The sequence below is a fragment of the Monodelphis domestica genome, chromosome 7, assembly GCF_027887165.1.
Source record: "Monodelphis domestica isolate mMonDom1 chromosome 7, mMonDom1.pri, whole genome shotgun sequence".
Classification (NCBI taxonomy): domain Eukaryota; kingdom Metazoa; phylum Chordata; class Mammalia; order Didelphimorphia; family Didelphidae; genus Monodelphis; species Monodelphis domestica.
The window spans coordinates 243,586,443-243,603,362 of NC_077233.1; the positions used below are offsets into that span (position 1 = coordinate 243,586,443).

A 16,920-nucleotide genomic window follows, 5' to 3' on the forward strand; every position below is an offset into this window, starting at 1 on the left:
GTTTGTTTTTTCAAAGTACCAGCTTCTAGTCTTATTTATTAAATCAATAATTCTTTGAATTTCAATTTTATTAATTTCTCCTTTTAGTTTTAGGATCTCTAATTTAGTCTTCATCTGAGGATTTTTAATTTGTTCAATTTCTAATTTTTTAATTTGTATGCCCAATTCATTGACCTCTGCCCTTCTTAATTTGTTAATATTTGAACTCAAGGATATAAATTTCCCCCTGAGTACTGCTTTGGCTGCATCCCATAGGTTTTGAAAGATGCCTCATCATTGTCATTTTCTTCAATGAAGTTATTAATTGTTTCTATGATTTGTTCTTTAACTAACTGGTTTTGGAGAATCATATTGTTTAATTTCCAATTAATTTTCAATTTACCTCTCCATGTCCCCTTACTAATTATTATTTTCATTGCATTGTTATCTGAGTAAGTTGCATTTATTATTTCTGCTCTTTTGCACTTGTTTGCAATGTTTTTATGCCCTTATACATGGTCAATTTTTGTAAATGTACCATGTGCTGCAGAAAAGAAGGTATATTCCTTTTTGTCCCTATTTATTTTCCTCCACATGTCTACTAACTCTAATTTTTCTAAGATTTCATTCACTTCTCTTACCTCTTTCTTATTTATTTTTTGGATTGATTTATCTAGTTCAGATGGAGGAAGGTTCAGATCTCCCACTAGTATAGTTTTTCTATCTATTTTGTCCTTGAGTTCCTCTAGTCTCTCCTTTAGAAATTTGGATGCTATGCCATTTGGTGCATACATGTTGAGTACAGATATTTCCTCACTGTCTGTATTGCCTTTTATCAGGATGTAATTACCTTCCCTATCTCTATTAACTAGATTTATTTTTACTTTGGCTTTGTTGAATATCATGATTGTGACAACTGCCTTCTTTTTGTCAGTTGATGCCCAATAGATTTGGCTCCACCCTCTTACTTTCACCCTATGTGTATCTACCTTTCTCATATGTGTTTCTTGTAGACAGCATATGGTAGGGTTTTCTATTCTAATTCACTCTGCTATTCACTTGTGTTTTATGGGTGAGTTAATTCTATTCACATTCAGAGTTATGATTACTAGCTGTGTATTTCCCAGCATTTTGATTTCTGCTCCTTTACCTGCCTTTTCTTCTTTCACTATTTCCTTCTACACCAATGTTTGCTTTTGAACAGTCCCCCTTGTTCTCACCCTTATTTTATTTCCCTTTCTACCTCCCTCCCTATTTAACCCCCTCCTTATTTTCCCTGTAGTCTTTCTAAAATGAACCCCCCTCTCCCTCCCTCTCTTGTACTGCTTCCCTCCCCACCAGACCATTTGTTACCCTTCTACTCCCCTATAGGGTGCAAATCTATTCTCTGCCCCCAATGGATTGGATTGTTTTTCCCTCTTTGAGTCACTTTCAAAGCACATAAAAGTTGAGTATTTTCTGTCTCTGACCTCTTTACCCTTCCACTGTATTGATGTTCTCCCCCCTCCCACCATCAGCTTCTTTATGACATATAAATTTACCTCGATTTGTTTCTTTTCCCATTTCTTTTAATTTCTTTTAATATTAACCTATTTTAAGCTCTAGTTATATATATATATATATTTGCATACTCATGCATATTTATTTTTGCATGCATATATCTATATACCTATTTATGTCTTGTCCTTTCATCCTATACAGTTTGTTGCTGTTCCCTCTAAGTATACTTCTTTTTGCTGCCCAGCTAATAACAACAGTTTTTAAGAGTTACCAATGACCTCGTTTCTTATAGAGATACATATCATTTTAACTTATTGAGTCTCTTAAATTTTTTTTGTTTTTCTTTTTCCCCCTCTTTTTTAATTACCTTTTGATGATTCTCTTGAGTTCTGTGCTTGGACATCAAATTTTGTGTTCAGGTCTGGTCTTTTCTTTTTGAATTCTTGAAATTCTTCTATTTTGTTGAATTATCATACTTTCCCCTGTAAGAATATAGTCAGTTTTGCTGGGTAGTTGATTCTTGGCTGTAGACCTAGTTCCCTTGCTTTCCAGAATATCGTATTCCATGCCTTTCTTTTTTTCAGTGTGGATGCAGCCAGATCCTGAGTTATCCTCCCGTGGTTCCTTGGTATATGAATGACTTCTTCTTGGCAGCTTGTAATATCTTTTCTTTGGTCTTATAGTTCTTGAATTTGGCTATAACATTCCTGGGTGTTGTCAGTTGGGGATTAAGTACAGGAGGTGATCTGTGGATTCTATCAATCTCCACTTTTCCCTCCTGTTCAAGGATTTCGGGGCAGTTTTCTTTAATAATTTCCTGTAATATAATGTCCAGGCTTTTTCTTTTGTCATTGTCTTCTGGTAGGCCAATAATTCTTAAATTGTCTTTCCTTGAACGATTTTCTAAATCCTCCATTTTGTGAATGAGATGCTTCATATTTTCCTCAATTTTTTCATTCTTTTGGTTTTGTTTTATAGTGTCTTGCTGCCTTGTGAGGTCGCTCGATTCATGTTGTTGTATTCTGGTTCTTAAAGACTGGATTTCATCCTTAGTTTTTTGGTCGTCCTTTTCCTTTTGGTCAGATTTTCTTTGGAGGTCATTTTTCATCTTCTTCACCTCATCTTTTATCTGCTTTGCCTCATCTATCATCTCCTTTTCCCCATTTTCAACCTGGTTGATTTTGGCATTCAAGACACTATTTTCTGTTTCCAGATGATTTATCTTATTTCTTAAGTTCTTTTCCCAATTGTCTTCAGCCTCTCTTAATTGTGTTTTGAATTGCATTTTGAGTTCTTCCAAAGCCTGTATCCAATTCGCTGGGATTTCTGATTTTTCCTTTCCTGGGTCCTCCCCCTTTGTTTCATTTGCTCTTTGCTCATTACCTGTGCAGAAGCTGTCTATTGTAATTTCTTTCTTCCTTTTCTGTTTTTTTCTCGAGTTTATCCCTTCTTGCTCCCTGTATTTGGCAGTGCTCTTGCTCCTCTCATTTTGTTTTGGTTTTGGGGCTGTCAGTCTCCCTTCTTGGAGCTTCGTCAGCTCCATGTTTGTATCACTTTTCGTACCACTGGACGCAGGCTTCTAACGCCGAGAGATTGGGACTGTCTCTGTGCATCGACTTTTCCACTTAAATCTCCTTCACACACAATTATCTTTGTGCACACTCATCTATTCTAACCCCTCCACCCTCTTCAATACCTGCGGTGATGGGGGAGTGGCGATGCAACAGGTGGAGGTGACCACTGGCAGTTGTCGTCACAATCCTGCCCGTAGGCGGCCCACGGACCAGTGGTCGCTCAGCTCTGTAGGGCAACAGGGATGTTCGGCAGCATCCTGGGTGACTGAGCAGCCCTCTCTAGGACAGCACTGCTCACCCTAATCAAGGACGGGGACTAGAAAAGGTGACTCAAACATTGCCTGTCCTACAAACACCCAGTCAGCACACTGTGGCTGGTGCGTCATCCTGTTAAGTGGTCGAAATCAAAGGAAACAAAATACGAAGAAACTCCTACTAGGAGCATGGAACATCAGGACATTACTTGATAGAGAGAATATCCCAAGACCTGAGAGAAGAACAGCTCTAATTGGTAAAGAACTGGTGCAATAAAACATTGACATCACAGCATTAAGCAAAACACGCTTACCAGAAGAGAGATCACTCAGCGAACCCATCACTGGATACACCTTCTTCTGGAAAGGTAGAGCCACAAATGAAGACAGAATCCACGGTGTTGCCCTGGCTATAAAGACCAGTTTGCTCAAACAGCTGCCAGACTTGTCTGTGGGCATCAGCGAGAGGCTCATGAAGATCCATTTACCTCTCAGCAAAGGCCAGTACACCACAATCATCAGCGTATATGCCCCAACTCTGACCAGCACAGAGGAGACCATCGAGCAGTTCTACTCTGACCTGAGTGCTGTCTTGCAAAAGTGCCCACAAATGACAAGCTGATACTACTGGGAGAATTCAATGCCCACGTTGGCCAGGACCATGAAAGATGGAAAGGAGTGCTTGGAAAATACGGCATGGGCAAAATGAAAAACAACAGCCTACTGCTACTCAGTAAATGCTTAGAGTTCGAACTCACCATCAAAAACACTGTGTTCAGAATGGCGAACAAATATAAAACAATGTGGATGCACCCACGATCAAAACAGTGGCATCTCATTGACTACATTATTGTACGCCGGCGAGACATCCAGGATGTACAGATCACCAAAGCCATGAGAGGAGCTGAATGCTGGACAGACCACCGATTGGTTAGAGTGACTCTTCAAAAGTGCATTGTGCCTCGCCATACAAAATGCTCCCAGACAGTTCTCGCATTTTACAATGTGAATCATCTTAGATATCCATCTTATTTGCAAACATTCCAGTCCTGCCTGAATGACAAGCTATCTGCCAAGGGACCACTCACTGGAAGCTCAACCGAGAAATGGAACTAGTTCAGAGATGCATTGAAGGAAACATTAAAGGCAGTCCTAGGCCCCAAACAACGCAACCACCAGGACTGGTTTGAGAACAACACTGCTATTGAAGAACTATTGAGCAAAAAGAACAAAGCCTTTATGGTGTGGCAAAATAACCCAAACTCTGCTCCTTAAAAGAACAGTTTCAAGTCTCTCCAAGCCATGGCACAGTGTGAGATCAGGAAGATGCAAGACTCATGGTGAGGAAAAAAGGCAGAAGAAATCCAGCGTTCTGCTGATACAAAAAACTACAAACAATTTTTCAGTGCCCTAAAGACTATCTATGGGCCATTAAAACCCACCACCACTCCCTTCCTATCCTCTGACGGTGACACTCTCATAAAAGATAAAAAAAGGCATCAGCAACAAGTGGAAAGAACACTTCAGTCAGCTTCTCAACCGACCCTCTTCAGTTGACCAATGCTCCCTTGACCAGATCCCCCAAAACCGCACCATTGAACAACTTGACGTCCCTCCTTCAATAGAGGAAGTCCAAAAAGTCATTAAACAAATGAGTGCAGGCAAGGCACCCGGTAAAGTCGGGATCCCAACCGAGGTTTACAAGGCCTTAAATGGAAAGGCACTCCAGGCATTCCACATAGTGCTGACCAGCATATGGGAAGAGGAAGACATGCACCCAGAACTCAGAGATGCCTCCATCGTAGCCCTATACAAGAACAAAGGCACATGAGCAGCCTGTGACAACTACAGAGGCATCTCACTGCTCTCCACTGCTGGAAAGATCCTCACCTGTGTTATACTCAACAGACTCCTGTCATCTGTTTCAGAGCAGAACCTGCCTGAATCACAATGTGGCTTCTGACCAGATCACAGCACCATCGACATGATCTTCACAGTGAGACAAATGCAGGAAAAATGCCTTGAGCAGAACCTGAGTTTCTACATTGTCTTCATAGACCTGACAAAGGCGTTCGACACAGTGAACAGGGAAGAATTGTGGGTGATCCTTAGCAAGCTCGGTTGCCCAGCAAAATTCGTCAAACTGATCCAGCTCTTTCATGTCAACATGACAGGGGAAGTCCTATCTATTGGAGAGACTTCTGATCGCTTCAACATCTCTAATGGCGTGAAACAAGGCTGTGTCCTCGCTCCGGTACTATTCAACCTATACTTCACCCAAGTATTATGACATGCTGTGATGGATCTAGACCTGGGTGTCTACATCAAATACCGACTGGATGGCTCACTATTCAAACTTCACTGCCTGACCGCAAAAACAAAGACAACAGAGAGACTCATCCTGGAAGCTCTCTTCGCAGATGACTGTGATCTCATGGCCACCAAGAAAATCATCTTTAAACCATTGTGGACAGGTTCTCTACCACAACAAAACTGTTTGGCCTGACTATTAACCTCAGCAAAACAGAGGTGCTCTTCCAACCTGCACCAGGGAGGCCAACTAACCAGCCATGCATTACAATCAATGGCATGCAGCTTTCTAACATCAACACTTTCAAGTACCTGGGCAGTACCATCGCCAACAATGGGTCCCTAGACCACGAGATTAATGCCAGGATCCAAAAGGCCAGCCAGGCACTCGGGTGGCTGTGCTCCAAAGTCCTCCAACACAGAGGTGTAAGCACTGCAATGAAGCTCAAAGTTTATAGCACAGTGGTCCTCAGCTTGCTCCTGTATGGTTGCAAGACATGGACACTGTACCGGAAGCACATGAAACAGTTGGATCAATTCCACCAAAGCTCTCTACAGTCAATCATGAGGATCCAATGGCAGGACCAAATTACCAACCAGGAAGTCCTCGACAGAGCCAACTCCACCAACATCGAGGTAATGGTCCTCAATACCCACCTACAATGGTCTGGACATGGACCCACAGCGACTACCAAGACAGGTATTCTATGGTGAACTGTCAGCTGGACTCAGAAAACAAGGCCAACGAAAGAAAAGATATAAGGATCAGCTAAAGTCAAACTTGAAGTGGGCTGGCATTACACCAAAGCAACTAGAACTTGCTGCCTCTGTCAGAAGCAGCTGGTGAACCCACATTAACCATGCTGCCATGTGACAAGGAAATCACTTTAAAAGACTGATTTATATTAATTTAAGATCGCCAAGGAATTCAGCTATGTAATTCCTAAATGAAAACTCAAGTCAGCTGTCAGCCTTTTATAGAGTTTAATTACAAACAGGAGGAAGAAAGGAATTAGAGAGAGAGAGAGAGAGAGAGAGAGAGAGAGAGAGAGAGAGAGAGAGAGAGAAGGGGAGAGAAGGGAATAGGGCTTAAATACCCCCTCTGTTTAGGCTGGGCCAAAAGGCCCAAGCCCTTAGATAGCTGGGGCAAAGAAAGGAGATCAGTCCCTATTACTCACGTGACCAAAATGGAGAAACAGTCTCAGGGGCCTCCACCTCCAGCTTCCTTCAGAGCAAGCTTCTCAGAGCACCTCTCCAACCACTCAGAGCCAAAACTCTCCAACCAACCCCCCAGTCCTCAGACCCCTCTATCTTTAAGGAAACCATCCAAGTTCCCTCCCCTCAGTTCTCACATCTACCAATCACTGTCCATCATTTTCCCTGTGCCAATGGTGGCTCTAGCTTAACCCAGGACCGCCCAGAGGTCTGTGACTTTGCACATGTCTGTTGGAGGTCATATTCTCAAATAATTAAATCTTGATCTTTTGCTTCAGCCCTTCCTAAATCCTATTACCCTGAGTAGGGTAGAGATTGGAATAATTAAATTTTGATCTATGCTGCAGCCCTTCCTAAATCCTGTTAGGACTGAGTACGGTGGAGATTGCAATTTCCAAGACTTGGTTCTGTCATTCCAAGTATCTCCATTGTATCAATTCTAAAATCAATCATGACTCAAAGAAATTCCTGTTCTATGCTTAAGCATAGGTCAAAGTCCTTTCCATTGTCCAGCAAAAGGTTTCTGTCCTAAAGTAATCTTAAGAAGGGAGGAGGAGGAGCCTCCCATGCCAATGGGGTTCACATTCCAATAGCCAAGACCCACTATCAATAGGAAAATTTTCAAGTATGAAATTTCCCAATGGTGAAATTTCCAACATTTATAAGTCTAAGAAATTTTAAGGTTTACAGCCACCACCTTTGAAGATGAACAACGTCAACGTCTTGCCATTGCGCATGAACTCTGACACCAGGCCACAATCACACCTCCCGTAACAACTGGAGTCCCATGCCCCATATGCCACAAACTTTGCTCCTCAGTCTTTGGACTTCAAAGCCACATGAGGGTACTTCAATAGTTGATAATGCACGAAGACAATTGTCATTCTCAGTCACCGAGAAACTACCACTACAGTACTGGGCTGCCCTACAATTTTGCTCTACAGTCTCCTATATCCTGACCAAAAAATAAAATTAAAAAAATTAAAAACTCCAAATGAAAGTAGAAGAATGGATGGTTAGAATGATTGATGCAACAATTTCTATTGGGGTTTGGCTTGAGACCTCTGAGAAAGGAGACCATTACCTTGCTCCACCACTTATCCTTATATCTGGATTAGTGTTGATCTTTTTTTCTGTTCATTTTCAGATATCACATGTCTATCTTTGATCCCCACATCTTGCTCATCCTCTCTTCTATGAGTATAAACTTTAGCTCTTTGGCTATCCCCATGTTTCTTCTTTTTGCTTTAGTTGCAGGAATTAGATAATGTCATCTTGTGCTCTTGAAAATTGTGGAAAACAATCATGTCATTTTCCATATATCACAATATATGAATATCCAAGATTCCCAGTGTTTCATTACTGAAGCATCCTAGTATTAAAGAATGGGATTTTGGAGACTACTCATCATATATGTTCTGACGAGCAATGCAGAGTGACTTGAAAAAAGTAAACTTCAGGATCTCGATAAATTGTAGGCAAGACAAGGGAGTCATACATTAGCAGAGCTTTATTTGGAAATGAACTTGGTGTTAACAAAGCTAAGTTCAAATTGAGATAACTTTAAGCACACTCTCCCCAGATATTAAATTGAGAAAGGAGAAAGTGTGCCCTTGACATATTTTGGAGAATATGAACATTTGTGCTTATTTCTTTTTATATATTTGAAGTTAATATTTCTTTGTAAAAGATGGTTTATATGATATAGTTAAATGAACATGGAGGTTCAAAATTTTTGTTTAGCATTTTGGGGAGTGGATTGGAGGAGAAGCAACTAGTGAAGGATCAAGCCAATGAATGTAGGGAAGAGATATGCCTAAATTCTTAGGATTACCCCAGAACTCTAAGGGAGTGAGGTATACCTGCTTGGCACAGAGAATGAGTCCACATTATACATCCTATATCGATGACTTAAGATCATAATGATTTTTTAAAACACCTACACTTTAAAAAACCTATAACAACTCACAGTTGTTAGTTCAAAGAAGTATTATCAAAAGCAACAAGAGATTATTACATTTTCATGAGTATCATTAAATACTTGAAATATGGAGCTTAAATTGGAAGAGAGTGGGAAGAACACAGTTAAAGTGTGTTCATAGAAAATTCGGTTTCAGCTTACAGGAAATGTCTCTTTCTTGGTGTATATGATTCTAAACATAGATTTTGTGCCAGTCTTAATGTCATCAGATAGTTGCCATGGGATTTTCATAGGAAGAACAAAAGACATATTCTTCACTTACCATAATTTTCTTTATTATACTGCTGTTTAACTCTCATTATAGTGATGGCTAAATTTATCTTTCCAATTACAAGTCAGAATATTTGGAGAATACATTGGAAGTTAGATTATAAAAGTTTTTTAGAGAATAGAAATGGTGAGGGTGTGGGTGGGGATCAATTATTATTGATAATACTCATAAAGAGATGATGTGCCCCAATGGGATTCTGGCATGTGATGCCTGATTTGATAGCAAACCATTTAAGGCTAAATTGTTCACCTATATACTCTACAATTTCAACAATTTCAACTTTCAACCTCACATTCTATTAACTATAAAAAGGTTTCTCCAACAATTTTTTATGAAGTTAAAAACATAAATTTAATCTTTAAAAAGTTCTACAAGTGAAGTCTTCCCTCCTAGAAAATGGGGATGACGTTAATTTTCATGGAAAATTGTATGGTTTTATAGACTATATTCACATTTAGTCTTAAGTGCAAACAAAAAAAGAGACTACATACATGTATTAATTAATTGGGACAAGGAAAATTTTTGGTAAAACTTTACTTTGTTATAGTATTTTGTGGCATTAGAGTTATTCAAAACATTAGATGCTATCCAGATAAAATTGAATGAATCTGGTATTTTACCCCTAGTTCTCTGACAATTGTGTATTGGATTTCATGACATGTATGTGTTTTATTCTTTTTCAGTATATATATATATATATATATATATATATATATATATACAGAAAGTATAATTATATAGTATTAAAAATGTTTATTGTATCTAGGAAAGAAAAAAGTTGTAACTGTGAAACCATAATTGATATCCTTACCCAATTTTACTAGTTTATTCAGTTTTCAATCTAATAAATTTATTTAGTTCATGAGGATCAGTGACGCTGTTAGATTAGACAGTGTAAAGACTGATTGGTATGTTATATATCAGTAATATTGATATTATATATTAGAATATCATTTTAGATTATAAGACAAAATCATATAACTGTTATAGATAGTTATATTACAGTAACACTGCAGTTTGTTATTGTAGCAAAATGTTTCTCATCCCAATGAATTATTTTCAACACATCCTTTTGAACTTCACTTTCACCTAAAAATTCCTTATACTGTATGATACTACTGATGAAAAACAAGATATTTGATTTCTTTTGAAAGCCCATGCTAGGATGGCTACTGGAAAGTAGATGACCAGTAAAAATCTTATGACAACATATTAGTAATTGGCCACCTGTGAAAAAGTCTACTGACAAAATCATTATGATTGATGGATATATCCCTTAAATAATCATTGTGTCTCCCTCCTCTGCTTCTGATGATAAACAATTATAACTTTTTACCATGATATTCTATTTTTCCACCACCTCAATAGTTACAAAATACATTTTCCCTTAAATGGAAAGGCCCTTAGACACAAGGAAGACTTTGGAACCAACTGATTAGAGATTTCTGGAATTCATAGTATATTGATTGATCTTGCTCAGAGCTCCATCTCAGTGGCTTTTGTCACTCTTCTATATCATTCTAACCTCCAACTGTTGTAATTTTTCTCCTAGAAGTTGTAATATTGTATGCACCTTAGCTAGAAGATTTTTAGAGTCTATTCTTGAATTAATCAACCAAAGCTTGAACATCCCTATTTGACACTATGTGGGGGAGTTTGCAGGCCACTTAGAAATCTCCATCCTTTCAACTCAATCAGTCAGAAACTTGTGAATCCTTTGATAACAGTTTACACCCTCATAGGACAAGAGGTAGAAACTACAAACACTGCCCTCCTGGGCAGTGCTAAGCAAATGAAAAGATTGAAATTGGTTGCTGTAAAGTGGAGGAAAGGACAGGAAGGGGCATGAAAAGGGACAATAAAAGATGATGAACTTCTGTGCAAGAGATCTTCAACCTGAATTTTCATGTTGAAGGAGCTTGGACAGGGACTGTGGCTCTTGTACTGCTTCTGGCAAGACTGCTCCTGGATCTTCTCCCTTTGGATCTTCTCCTGGTGAGTGAAAAGCTGACTTTCCTTTCTTTACTTCTGGAGAGATTAGTTCTGCAGAGACCTCCCCTTCTTGGAGGAGGCCAAATGGGTTGAATCCTTGCTTAGTGATACACCAAGTTCTCTGTCTAAGGGGTTAACAAGCTCTGTGTGGATTGAACTGGGGAGTGGAGCAACATTTAAGGTGATATGCTAGACTTCTTACTATACTCTCTCTTTCATTTCTCTACTTTTACTGTCCCCAATTTTTTGGGAATAAAAGCTTCTAAAAGTCATTTTGACTTAAGCTGTATTAATTTCAAATATTGGCAACCATAGCATTATCTTAAAATTCTCATATATTTAGTCAAATCCCTCAATTAAATTCCTTACAATATGGACATTGAAATGCACAATTAGGAGCTAATTAAGTAATTTGGTTAATTAGGAATAGATGGTTAGTCAAAAAGTAAAGGTTTAAGCATAGGGTGATGGAAAGATACATGAGGAGCCCTTAAGGGTGGAATTCTAAAAAGGTCAGAGAGGGATAGAATTCTAAAAGAACCTGTAAGGAAGGAACATTTGCTCTGGAATTTCTCAGGCATTTCACTCTGGGAAGTAGAAGTCCAGAGAGAAGCAGCATGATTTCCCTGTGATCCTTTGGGAAAGTTTGGAAAATCAGATAGGGAAAAAGCAACAGCCTGAAGTGAAGAAAGTCTGTGCATGTGAGAGAGCTGCTGGTAGAGGAAGAAAAGCAGACTACAGGTGGAACTGATCACCCCTGACAGGGAAGTGGACTTCCTGCTGTGTGAAACCATGACTGTGTAGGACCCTCTGCTGAATTATTTCCCTTCTGTGAGAAAAGAAAACTTTCACTGTACAATTAGAGTAATATTGCTGAAAACTATAATATTAAGATATATTTTGAATAGATTAGTTACTTAGATTATTTAAATAGATAAGAGAGGAAGAGAGTCTGCCTTTGTCTCCAAGTATGAAGAATCCCTTTGAGGGGAAGAAATTAGGATTTGGGTTATATCTAGATCTTATTAGATTAGGAAAATTTATATATATATATATATAACCACTACATACTACTATTTCCTTTCCTACATTTTACTTTGATTAGTTTTATAAATAAGAATAATTTACTATAACTGATCTCCAGCAATTCTTTGAAAGCGAAGATCATGGATTCCTTCAACATTCAATCACTAATGTAAAAATAGAGATTTGAACCCCAGACTTCAATTTCCAGATGTCCTTGGTAGTTCCCATAATTCCCTAAAATCTCACCTGAGTGCTCACCTGGGCTGAGAACACAATTTGTATTTAAACTGACTGTACCACCTACTTGGGCTCTCTGCTTCCACTTCTAAGCACACGTGGCTCTTTACCAGGCAGGTAAAATGTAGTGAGTAGGTTACATGTGCTGTTCTCATTTTGTATTTCTTTGTTTCTTAATTTTAATAATCTTTAATAAATCTCTAAAATATAATACTCTTAGTAGAGAAACTAAATTTTAACTGTTACACTAATGGCAGCTATAACACTGATCAATATCCAGGGACATGTTTCCCTTTTACATTTCTGGCAAGCCAAAAAGAATGAGAGAACCTGAGATGATATTGATCTACATTTGTTGACAGAGAAAAACTTTTAAAACAATTTAAACTCCAAAGAGTTTTTCCCTTCAGCCACAGAGGGAGCTGTTCACTAACACCTGTCAGCAGGTTTGAAAGGGTTAGACAGAGCAGTTGCATATAAGAATAGAGAATATGAGATTCATCAACATGAATTTTGATGCCTTAAGCCACATATACATCTACACAAATCCATACCTGGTTTCTACAATCTAGTCCCTTTTCTGTCTTTCATGATGTGGCAAACTTTCTATAGTCCTGTCTACTGATTGGGTAAATGCATACTTGCTTAAGTCATTTTAATTGGACACTGATTAAAGAACCCGTTATAGATTTATTTTTCTTTTACTTAGAATTTTTACACATAAGTTTAATATAGTCTATATTTCATGCAGAAATTATATTTTTTATTTGGATTTTTTATGTTTTTTATTTCTCTTGCCAATTGATTCATACACCTCATAAGCCAGCCATGCATTCCTAAGTGATCCCTGTATTTTTCAACACCCTCTTCAGGAGGGAATGTATAATTATTCTAAATTGAAAAGTTTAAAAATTTTTGAGAATAAATTTAGGTTAAGAAACATGCTATCTCTCCAAATCCAGAAAGTGAAATTTTTGGAGAAGGTACCACACCCACACATCACACCAACAATTATAGGTATTACAACCCTACCACTTATCATTATATTTCCATGTATTATTCTATCATTCCCTAAATGATTATTACCAAATTGAATTCAATCTTACAAATTTGACTTTTTTTTGGCCCACCATTAAGCCACAATTTCCCACATATTAGCACTATTAATTTTATAATAAAAACAATATTATTAACATCAGCCTTTTTTTTAATATGGGCATCATACCCCCGATTTCTATATGATCAACTAATATATTTGTTATGAAAAAAATTTCTACCAATTACTCTAGCATTATGTTTATTATTTATTTCTATTCCAATTGCATTATCAAGTGTTCCTCCACAAATATAAGAAATATGTCTGACAAAAGAATTATCTTGATAGGATAAATTATAGGGGTTTAAATCCCCTTGTTCCTAGAAAAATAGGAATTGAACCTACATCTAAGAACTCGAAATTCTATGTGTTTCCTTTACACCATATTCTAGTAAGGTCAGCTAAATAAGCTATTGGACCCATACCCTAAAAATGTTGGTTTACATCCTTCCCATACTAATGTCTCCATATGTATTAACCATTGTTTCACTTAGCTTATTAACAGGAACTTCAGTAACTCTAATTAGCAACCACTGGTTAACTGCCTGAATAGGATTAGAAATTAATACACTAGCTATTATTCCATTAATAACTTACCCCCACCATACACAAAACCCAGAATCAGATATTATTTTATAACTCAAGCTACAGCTTCAATAATTTTAATATTTTCTATTATTTGTAATACATCATCAACTAATCAATGAACTATAACCCAGATATATAATCAATGAGCTTCACTACTGATAACCATAGCCCTAGCAATCAAATTAGGATTAGCCCCTTTTCACTTTTGAGTGCCAGAAGTTACACAAGGAATTCCACTCCTATCTGGCAAGATACTTCCTACATGACAAAAAATTTCTCCTAACTCAATTATGTATCAAGTTTCACCCTCACTAAACATATATGTTCTAACAATTTTAAGTATTTTATCAACACTATTAGGGGGCTGAGGAGGATTAAATCAAATACACTTATGAAAAATTTTAGCTTACTCATCATTTGCTCACATAGGATGAATAATTATTATTATCATAATTTATCCTTCACTTACTATACTCAACTTATTAATTTACTTCACTACAACTAATACTATGTTTATTACACTTAATTACTCATCAGCAACCAAAAATAATTCATTATCAACCATATGAAACAAATCCACCCCTATGATCATTATTATTATATTAACACTTCTATCTTTAGGAGGACTACCACCATTAACAAGATTAATACCTAAATGATTAATTCTACAAAAGTTAATTTTATATAATAATATCTTTTTAGCAACTGTTTTAGCTCTATCCACATTACTAAATCTATTCTTCTATATACGAATTATTTATTCATCAACACTAACTATATTTCCATCAATTAACAACTCAAAGCTACATTGAACCTTATCATCATGAAAAACAATATTTCCTATTCCAACACTATTATTTCACAATTATTTTTACCACTAATCCCTATATTTATTACACTTAAATAAGAATTACAAGCCTTTATCTTGCATATTTTGAACACAAATCAAATGCTTTAATTAAGCTAAATTCTTCAACTATATAATAGATCTTGGTAGCCTTACTTAACTACTTTTTCTAATTTGAAATGCAACCATATTATTATACTTCAAGATCTAATTGTATTTAAAGGCTTAGGATAAACATAGACCAAAGGCCTTCAAAGCCTTAAGCAGGTGATAAACCGCCTAGCCTTTATGAAATACATAGTCTCTCCCGCCTTGAGAGAAAAAAAGGCAGGGAGAGCCCCGGGCACATATACACATGCTTTATACTAAACTGGTTGGTATCTATCCTACTTTATCTTAGTTAACAGCTAAGAGCCTAATCTTTCGGCCTCAATTTAATGGTAAAAAGAGATTACTATTCTCTGTCTTTGAATTTACAGTTCAATGCTTGAACTCAGCCATTTTACCTATGTTCATTAATCGTTGACTTTTTTCAACTAATCATAAAGATATTGGTACTTTATATTTACTATTTGGTGCTTGGGCAGGTATAGTAGGGACTGCATTAAGCCTCCTCACTTGAGGAGAACTAAGTCAACCAGGAACCCTAATTGGTGATGATCAAATCTATAATGTAATTGTTACTGCTCATGCTCTCATTATAATTTTCTTTATAGTTATGCCTATTATAATTGGGGGGTTTGGTAATTGACTAGTACCATTAATAATTGGGGCCCCAGATATAGCATTCCCATGAATAAATAATAAAAGTGTCTGACTACTGCCACCCCCATTCCTGCTTTTATTAGCATCATCTACTATTGAAGCAGGGGCCGGAACAGGTTGAACAGTATATCCACCACTAGCAGGTAACCTAGCTCATGCAAGAGCTTCAGTAGATCTAGCAATTTTTTCACTTCACGTAGCTGGGATTTCATCTATTTTAGGGGCTATTAATTTTATTACTACTATTATTAATATAAACCCCCCAGCAATATCTCAATATCAAACTCCACTATTCATATGATCAGTTATAATTACCGCTGTACTCCTATTATTATCACTTCCAGTTCAAGCTGCAGGAATTACTATATTACTAACTGATCGAAATCTAAATACTACTTTCTTTGACCCTGCAGGTGAGGTGATCCTATTCTATATCAACATTTATTATTGATTTTTTTGGTCACCCAGAAGTTTATATTCTCATTCTCCCAGGATTTGGGATTATTTCACATATTGTTACATATTATTCAGGTAAAAAAGAACCTTTTGGTAATATAGGAATAGTCTGAGCTATAATATCAATTGGATTTTTAGGTTTCATCGTACGAGCTCACCATATATTCACAGTAGGCCTAGATGTTGATACTCGAGCATACTTTACATCTGCAACAATAATTATTGCCATTCCAACAGGAGTTAAATTATTCAGCTGTTTAGCTACATTACATGGAGGTAATATTAAATGATCTCCAGAAATATTATGAGCCTTAGGCTTTATTTTCTTATTTACAACTGGAGGTTTAACAGGTATTGTTCTAGCTAATTCGTCACTAGACATTTTACTTCATGATACATATTACATAGTAGCCCATTTTCATTATGTACTATCAATAGGAGCTGTATTTGCTATTATAGGAGGTTTTGTCCATTGATTCCAATTATTTACAGGGTATATACTTAATGATATATGATCAAAGTTCATTTCTTTATTATATTAGTTGGAATAATTTTAACCTTTTCCCCCCAACATTTTTTAGGGTTAGCCAGCATACCACAACAATACTCAGATTATCCAGATGCTTACAATATATGAAATGTTCTATCATCAACTGGATCATTTATTTCATTAACAGCTGTTATCCTAATAGTATTTATTATCTGAGAAGTATTTGCATTTAAAGGAGAAGTACTTAATGTAGAATTAACAACTAACATTGAATGACTTTACGGATGTCCCCCTCCATATCATACATTTGAACAACCAGTATTTATCAAATCTTAATTT

At 36.9% G+C, this 16,920-nt stretch overlaps 1 pseudogene; it reads right to left on the reverse strand.

Moving 5' to 3' along the window:
* The window catches only part of LOC100617180 (NADH dehydrogenase [ubiquinone] 1 beta subcomplex subunit 9-like), an 89,399-nt pseudogene extending 72,926 nt beyond the window's left edge, over positions 1–16,473 (reverse strand).
* Positions 16,474–16,920: the final 447 nt, after the last annotated feature.